Source organism: Ceratotherium simum, unplaced genomic scaffold, assembly GCF_057802395.1.
Source record: "Ceratotherium simum simum isolate JZ-2026a unplaced genomic scaffold, ASM5780239v1 HiC_scaffold_43, whole genome shotgun sequence".
NCBI classification, from domain to species: domain Eukaryota; kingdom Metazoa; phylum Chordata; class Mammalia; order Perissodactyla; family Rhinocerotidae; genus Ceratotherium; species Ceratotherium simum.
In genome coordinates this window covers 6,848,620-6,858,249 of record NW_028261259.1, presented here as the reverse complement: position 1 = coordinate 6,858,249, position 9,630 = coordinate 6,848,620, and the positions used below count along the sequence as shown (strand labels likewise).

Here is a 9,630-nt window from a genome sequence, read left to right as displayed (position 1 = left end):
TAAAATGATGTAGTGTTTGTTTTATAGACTAAAAGATATCCATTTGTAAAATAAAACCCTGGACCATCAACTAACATTATTCACAAGTAAATCATTCCAAATGGATTATAACGGCTAAAATTAAAAGTAAAAATCCTCCGCATATAGCAGTGGTGGATGACAATATAGAAGAATATCCATAATCTTAAAATTAGTGAAGATATTCTCAATATATATGCTTAAATATGTCTGGTTGAAATGAGGAAGGAGAAAAAGTAACATGGAACGTGATATGGTCTCTGATTTTCTTTCAGAGACTTAATCTAGAGAAAAATATTCCAGTCTACCATATTAGATAAAGAAATAGAAATCTGTGATAATTACACAAATAATGAGAGGACATATATAAATGGTAGCATAATGTATCAGCTAGCTTCTGCTGTATAACAAACCAACCGAAAATTTGGTGGCTACAAATAAGAATAGTTTATTTTTCTCAAGATTCTGTGGGCTAATTGGGCAGTTATTTTGATCTGGACCTATTGGTGTCTCAGCTGGGATTGGCTGGTCTAGGACGGCCTTACTCACATATCTGATTGTTGACTTGAAGTCACCTGGAGTAATGGAGATGTGCAGTCTATCTAGACTCATTCACATATTGATGGCCTCAGGCTTCGCAAGGGCAGACAAAGAAGGACAAGTACCAACAATGAGCAAGTGTTTTTCATGCCTTTGCTTATGTCATTTGTTCATGTCTCATTGGCCAAAGCAAGTTACAAGGCCAAGTCTATCCAGAGTCAACGTGGGATGCTACAACCAAACAGACAGTGGGAGAAGACTAATGTGTGGCCATTTTCGCAATCTTTCACACATAATTTTAGAGGAGAATTAGTATGAATGTTTTTGTATTTGTTCATTTGAATGCCCGAGGAAAATTGCACAAAGCCAAAACAAACGTAAAGCAAAAAATTAAGTGGAGATGTAAGGTAAGTTTAGTTGGTACTTAAAGTGGATCTGCAAAAATGTGGTAGTTTATTTTTCAAGTGTAGACAAGTTCTTGTGACCTATGAAAATAACTTACATTTCGATTATTTTCTCACTGAATGTGTTTAATTCGTTAACACATTTGATGTGTTTCTCTCTGGCCTTAGGAAAATAACGTAACACTTGGGAGCAAAGATGCAGCCTAATAGCCCCACACTGGAGGCCAAGATGGAGCAGACATCCACGGCCACCATGACCTTGTGCTTGGTGCTGTGGTAGACGGGGAGGAAGGTGACCCAGACACTGCAGAACACCAGCATGCTGAACGTCAGGATCTTGGCTTCATTAAAGGTGTCAGGCAGGTTCCGGGCCAGCAAAGCCACAGTGAAGCTGCCCAGGGCCAAGGAGCCCAGGTATCCCAGGACACAGTAGAAAGCAGTGACCGAGCCCTTGTTGCACACGATGTAGATGTGGCGGTGTTCAGAGTGTGCATCTGTGTCAATGAAGGGAGGAGAGTTTCCCAGCCAGATTCCACAGAGACTCAGCTGGATAAAGGAGCAGATGGGAATGATGACTTTAGGTTCCTCTGACACCAACCACTGCCACATCCTTCTCCCTGGTGCAGTGACCTTGAAGGCCACAGCCACAGTCCTAGTTTTGGCCAAGACACTGGAAACAGCCACAGTAAATACAACTCCAAATGTGATTTGTTGAAGACTGCAGGTGGCTGTCTTGGGACGACCAATGAAGAGTAAGGAGCAGAGGAAGCAGAGGGTGAGGGAGATGAGCAGGATGTAGCTGAGGGTCCGATTATTGGCCTTGACTATAGGAGTGTCTTGGTGCTTCACAAAGACCCCCAGCACCACAGCAGTGAGGACAGAAAAGCACAGAGCTGTGCAGGCCAGGGCCATCCCCAAGGGGTCCTCATAAGCCAGAAAGGTCACAGCTTTTTTGAGGCAGCAATCACACCCTCTGTTGGCATACTGATGATCTGGACACTTCACACACTGATCTATGTCTGGGGAGAGATGCAAAGTGTCCTCAGCCCAGGTTCAGTCATTCTCTCTCATTCGCATGCCCCCAAAGAAGGCATTGGGTAAGTTTAGCCAATTGTCTTCCTTTGTTGCTCCAGGCACCAAATAACAGAATGCTCTGCAGAGAACCATTCTTAGTTAATACTGCCCGTCTTCTTTCTGGTTACTTAAACAAAGCAATTATCCTTCTCAGTATTTATCTTGCATATTCATGAAAGCACTTTTTTCTCAGCAGAAAACCAAATGTCCTCCCTGTCTCTCTGAGCTATACCCCTGAAAGCTATGGCCTAGATTTACTCATTCAATGAGCAAGCAGTTATTGGAAAACCTCCATGAGCCAGATAATATGCTGCATGCTAGGGAAACAGAGATGACCATGTCATAGACCTCACTCCTTGGGAGTTTCAAAATGAGACCATTTCTACCATCTAAAATGAACTCCAAAACATTTCATCTTGATTTCACTTCCACCACTTCTGTTAAGATTTTAGTCACTTCTCTCCTATGTTATCATAAGATCCTTTTACTCTGGTTCCCTGCCCTTGTCCTGCATCACAAGTGATACTTCTACATGTAAGTGGGATCATGTTTATCCTCCATTAAAAAATCCGACAAACTCTTGGGAAGACCAAAAAGACTGTATAACCTTGGTCTTGCCTACCTCTACTACCTCTGCTCTGATTTTTAAGATTCCCAAATCTTCATGTGGTTCTGAAACTGTTCCATGCCCACTCATCCCTGCAGGTATCAGTACATGTTTTTTCCTTCTACAGGGGCATTGCTCCTTCCTCTTTAGGTCCCTTTAAAATCTCTCACTTTTCATGTATAGAACTACAATCTGCCTGATAACGTTTTCTGTGGATGGTGTGAGTTAGGGTTGGCGAGTCATTGTCTTCTTCATAAAGACAGCCAATTTACCCAACATGGTTTATTGAAAAGTGTTTCATTTTCCCACTCCTCCTCAGTGTTTCCTTGTAAAGCAGACGTCTATACGTGAGTCCCTATATGAGCAGCTTGTATCTGAACTTACCATTTGGTTCCGTTGATTTTCTTGTTTATCCTCTTGATGAACCTCCTCTATTGTGATGCTATAATACTTGATGTCAGGTAGAGTAAGTCCTCCCACTCTACTCATTGTCTTCAAGATTTTCTTAGCTAAGTTTTTCCTTTATCATTTCCATAAGAATTGTATCAATTGTAATTTCCACAGAACGGGTCATCATTTTAGTTGCAATTTTGTGGAAGCTGTAGATTAATTTGGACAGTTTTGCTATCTGTAGAATTTTGAGTCTGTTCCGTCACGAATTTGATTTATCCCTCCACTTCTTTCAGTTTTCCTCTATTTTTTTAAATGCTGTTCTATAAATTTATGGACAGAAATCTTTTGAAAGTCTCATTAAAGTTAATTCTAGATACTTCATACTTTAAGATGTTGTAAATGTCGTTTTTTAAAATTTAAATTTTGAATGCTTATGACGGATAGATGGAAGCAAAACTTTCTATATTAACCTTGTATTCAGCCACCAATAAACTCAGTTAATACCGTAATTTATATGGTTTTTACATTCATGCCATAATATCATCTGAAGATAACATCAATTTTACTTCTTCCTTTGAAGTAAATTACTCCTTTTATTTCTTTTCCTGCCAATATTGCATCAGGCAAGACCTCCAGCCTAACGGCTTATAGAGGCAATGATGTTGAATATTTTTCTCTTATCCTTGCTTTCAACAGTGCACCAGAAATTTCCCTTCTGTGAATACTGTGTATGGGAGTAAGAGAGTTTCCTTCTGTTCCTGATTTGGTAAGTGTTGTTTCTCTTGTTGTTGTTTGTTATAAAATATGAATAGGTGTTTAATTTTACTAGTTTTTCTTACAATTATTGAGATTATTATTTCTCTTTTTTCAGAGATTAGTGTACTGAATTACATTGCATGAACCTAATTTGGTAATGATATGTCCTTCTCATAAAATATGGCTAGATTTGTAACCTTGATTTGATTTGATTTTTTTTTTAGTATAAATAAATTTAATCCAAGAAAGAGAGTGGCCTGTAATTTCTTTTCCTGCAATGATTTTGTTAGATTTTGGTACCAATGTTAATCTCGTCTCTCAAAGTGAGTCAAAAAGTTTTCAGTTTTTCCTATTCTCTGGAAGAGTTTGAGTAGATGTATATTATTTTTTTCTTGAATATATGGGCAGATTCATCAACTTTGTACCAAATAAATAGCTTACAATAAAATTTTGAAGAAATGTTTTAAAGGATGATCTCAATTTCTGTAATAGGTATGGCAATATTCAGATTTTTCATTTTTTCTTGAGGCAGTTTGGTAACTTTTATTTGTCTAGAAATTTGTGAATTTCCTGTAAATTTTCATTGTATCAACATGATGTTATTTATGTTTTCTTCATGTTAAAAATTTTCCATATGATCTGCATAGATTACTCCCTTTTCAGCCTTGGTATTATTTTGTTGCAATTTTTCTCTTTTTTTGAACACTAATACTAGGATTTTATTGAGCATATTTGTCATTTATTAGAATCTAATTTAGTTTTATTTATCCTTTTGATGTTTGTCTTTTATTGTGTTAACACTTCCTCTAATATTTATCATTTTAAGTTTTCTCTTTTCCTTATGTTTACTTTTCTGCTATTTCTCTAGTTTGTGATGAATGCTTAGAACTTAGAAATTCAACCTTTCTTTAAATATACACAATAATATATAAATATATATAATCTAGGATTATATATTTCTCTTTAGGGATGGATTTAATTCCACCCCATAAGATTTAATGAATAGTATTTTTAATTGGAAATACATTCTAATTTCCATCATACTTTACTCATTAATCATCGGTTGTTTACAAGAGTATTTATTAATCTCCAAGCATGTAGGAATTGAAGTTAGTGGATGTAGTGTTCTTTAGATGTGCATATGGAACATATACCCAAACTTACAACATGCCAAATGTGCACCTGGAAGCTTTATTCAAATTGACGATATGCCAGACTATAGCATCAATCTCAGTACATTTCAAAAAAATTGAAATTATACAAAAGATGTTGTGAAATTAAGCTTCATATCAATCACAAAAATAAAATTAGATAATGCCACCATTGAGGGGATTCCAACATTGCACCATTTAATATCATAAATCTGAGTAATTCCAAGATGTTAATTATTGTATGAAAAATCTTCAGTGTTGGTTTTCTGTCCCTCTTCTACTTCATGACCCAACTCCCAAACCCACATTGTCTGTGTTCTACTCATGTTGAACCTTAACTCAGCTCTCTAAAATATTAAATGCAGGGCTAATTTGCCAGTTTCTGCCATTTCTAAGAATTCCACCAAGAATTTAATCCGCCTTCATTAGTCTGATATAATACTAATGCTACTGCCTTTATGAAGAAGTCCATGACACTTCCCTCCCCACAAACATATATACTATCACTTATTTCATCCCATGGGTCTCTGCGTACCTATATTGCAGCCCTATGTCACCACCTTGAATTCACATCACTGGATGTTGTCTCCCCTACTCACCTGTGAACTCGAGGAGATCAGAAACCAAGCTGTACCATAAGCTCATTGTACACCATGGAAATACTTACTTCTTAAATCAAACACAACCCTTCTGAGCTCCTGCTCTGTTCCAAGAACAGCACCAGACACTGGAAAATTAAGGATTTGTTCAACGTGATCTAAATGTAGCTTTAAAGAAGATGAAAAGTAAGGACTTACAATACCATGTGTTAGATTCCATGAGAGAGATTTAAGTTAGTTACTGTGGAGTGGTCGTAAAGGGTTTCCTTGAGATCATAATGCCTGCAATGATGCTAAAATGAGACAAGCAAGGTAGTTCAAGGTAGAGAGAGAGAGTATCATTTTGGGAGGAAATATTATTGGCTATAAAAGTTAAATTACCAAATGGAGGAAGGCAACATTTTGATGCTGCAGTCCTCATCAGAGCTTCTCCGTTTCTTTCAGAGAACCGTGCATACAAAAGAGAGGTGGAGCGCCAGCCCTGATACCCTAGTGGTGAAAGTTCAGTGCTCACCACTTCGGTGGCCCATGTTGGTTTCCTGGTCATGGAACCACACCATCTCTCTATGAATTGCCATGCTGTGGTGGTGGCTCACATAAAAGAACTAGAATGATTTACAACTAGGATATACAGGTATGTACTACAGTTTTGAGGACAATAATAAAAGAGCAAGATTGGCAACAGATGTTAGTTAGCTCAGGACAAATCTTTCCCTTCGGAAAAAAAATAGAAGTGGAGAATGTCGCTGCAAGACATAAACTCACCTATCTCATTGGAAATCACATTCTCTGGGCTGGGAATGCAAGCAAAACAATAGGCAGCATTGCTCTCTTGAGGGCTCTTCCTGAATCCCGGACTGCAACTCTCACTGCAGGCAGAGTGTGGACTTTGGAGAAAATCAGATAACACTTGGTAACAGCTGTGACTTTTACCTAATTTTCAAGTAACTAGATGGTTTTAAAGTATTGGGCCTTAACAAACTTAATCTTGAAATACCTAAATCCAATTCATTGGTTGGACGCCATGCTTATTGTATGATATAAAACACTGGTACACCTCAGAAATACTGTGGGTTTGTTTCCAGAGCACCGCAATAAATCAAATATTGCAATAAAGTGAGTCACACTAATTTTTTGATTTCCTAGTGCATAAAGAATTATGTTTACACTATACTGTAGTGTACTAAGTGTGCAATAACATTATCTCTAGAAAACATGTACACAACTTAATGTTTTAAAAAAAATTATTCCTGAAAATTACTAACCACTTTCTGAACCTTCAGCAAATTGCAATCTTTTGCTTTTGAAGGTCTTGCCTCGTCTTTGATTGTTGGTAAATGAAAAAATTACTTCAATTGGAAGTGAATTGTTAAATTCCCGTATGTGGCCCTTTATGAAGCTCTGAGGGGACACAAAACTCGAACAAGATTTTGGTTATTCATGTGTGGTGTAAGTAATTGTGATTGGGTTCAACCCACCTCAGTAATTCCCGTGTCCCACTCAATCACCTCCTCAGATAAAGACAATTCTTGACCACGTGGAGCATGTTGGGAATATTCTCCTACTTTCACCTTAGGTCCAAGACCTTCGGGAAAATTCCAAAAGTTGAGAATAGTTTACTCTGAATCTGATTTTCCTTCATCAGCCAAATTCACTGAGTCACCAGCAGGATTGTTAAATTCAATGTTCCTCAGAAAGGGGTACAGCTAAAAGAGACACATCATCCTGTGGTGAAGTGGGCCCGGGTGTTAAAGAGAAAAACCCTGAATTGGGGACAGCCTTTCATTGTCTGTAATCCTTGCTTCATAATGTACCTTTATTACAAGTATCCAATGAAGTAAAGCAAATGAAATCATATGGAGAACTACAATATCATAATGTTTCTAAAACATCAGTTAGATTCAAGAGAAAATGCCTAAAGACAAAATATCAAGATGATCAGTGGTGATAAGATTCAGACAAATCTCGAGTACAAAGTCCAATCTAGCCACGCTCATGCACTCTCTGAATTTTCCCAGACCATCAATCTGCAAAATGATGTTAGCAATACCTAAAGTTGTTGCAGAATTAAATGAGATCATTTATGTAAAGTATTCACTATGATGTTCAGCACCAGATAGGCACATAAAGGACAAGTTCTCTTCTTCTTGTCATTGAGGAGCTTCATGGGAGAAGACAGGATATTCCCTATTGAAACGTAAGGCAGGCAGAATGTTGGGATCCTTTGTAACACAAAGCATTGATATTGACTCATAGCTCAATTCCTCGTTGCCACAAGAACCTTCTTGTAGATGACTTACTACCCAGGACTAGATATACCTCCTAGAGAGTGAAACAAGTATAGAAACTCTTGTGCTTTTCTTGGAGAAAGAATCCTAACTGCTTGGTTTGAGCACCTGTGGAACCATAAGAAAGTCACTTTTACGAGTGTACATTCTGTTAAGTCGAAGAGACTTTACCTGCCAGGGACAAAACACCAGACCTTCCCCACTTCGCATTGGCTGCATTTCTGCATATTGAAGAAGCATCTTGTGAAGGTTTCAGGCCACATCATACACAGTATTTTACATACTGTAACTCCATTCAGTCATGCTTGTGTCAAAAATCTGCCAAGGCAGCCATCCTAAGGAGGCATTAGGTGGAAAATTCTCGAGTGTTTTACAGTAAGACTCAGAAATCGTGCAAGGAGTAAAGGGAAACTGCAACATAGTGAGGTAAATGTCTTCTGGATATTTGGAAGGGTTAACTGTCTGGATAAAATTTTCAAAGCCAGGGACCTCACTATGGTGGTGTGAAAAAAATGAGAGTCCCATGGAATGAGTCAAGGATGAAATCTCTCTCACTGTGGATAAAATCCCACTGTGATGTCGTGACCCAGACTTTCCATATCACTAAATACTCCCAAGTAGAAAAGCTCAAGCTTATGAGAGAGTTGGCATCTCCGTACATGATAACCACATTCCCTTCTGTTTCCTCTACTTGCAAATTGTATGGTCATGTCTTTGAGTAATATGACCTTTCAGTCACAGGAATCATTTCCACAAAGGCTGCACAGATTCCATTCCGGTCCATCTCTCCTCTCAAGTCGGAGAGAAACTCAACACCTTTCTTGTCTTCCGAGATGACCAGCCCCACCCAGCTCCAACTGAAATGAAGCAGCAAAGAGTCCTTGCCAATGGCTAGAGATGTGTCCCTGGGGCCCATCTAATAGAGAGGTGGAAACTGCTCATCATCATTCAGGGTAAGATCAAAAGGACCATAGGTAAGCTAAAATGAAAAGACAATTGGAAGCAATATGAGGAAGGGGATTGGCAAAAATCACACGCTCAGTCCTGAAGGCTGTTCAGCAACACCTGGAGTGGTAGAAGGGGACAATTGCTCATTTCATTTTCTAATCATTTTGCACTCCATGAAAGCTTTCTATAAAGTAAGATCAGTCAGAGTTCCAGGAAACTGCTTTGTCTCCTTCCCCCTCAACCTTCTCTCTACTCCAAATAAAGGAAATGTCATACTCCATCGAGGTCCTGTACACGGACCCTTTGAGATCATATCCTTTGAGAGATGCACAAACCCAGTCTCCTCCTCTCTTTCTTTTTAGGCCCCTGAGAATGGCACCAAAGGAGACATGGTTTCATCTCTCCCCATCCCACCCAATCTTACCTGTGGAAATTTGTACACTTCCAACAGTGTTCCAATCTGGGCAGAAATTGCCCAGGTGGTTCCTGTAAGGACCGATAGAGACTTACTCTCTCTCCTGCAGTCGTAATGAGGGATGTCCTTGCCCAACCCTGAGAGCCAAATCAGGGAACTCTCCAATGTCCTCCTTTCACTGCGCAGGGCATTATAGAGATCAAATCCCAGAGACATGTTGGGCAAGATATGAGGGTTCCTGTTGATTTCCTCAATGGCAAAAACCAAGGACAGAACATACTGGTAATTCTTGTACTGAAACCTGCATAGAGGGATAAGGATCCTTAGGGAAAATACTCAAAATGATTTCCTTCAAATGCAATACAATGACTTTATTAAAATGAATTTGCTATTGACTCGAATGTCTGTGGCAACAGATGGCACTCCTGAAGCCTTAG

General features: G+C 38.7%; 1 pseudogene; it reads right to left on the bottom strand.

The window, feature by feature from the left end:
- Window positions 1-1,088: 1,088 nt before the first annotated feature.
- LOC147911495 (vomeronasal type-2 receptor 116-like) lies at window positions 1,089-9,409 on the bottom strand (annotated as a pseudogene).
- Window positions 9,410-9,630: the final 221 nt, after the last annotated feature.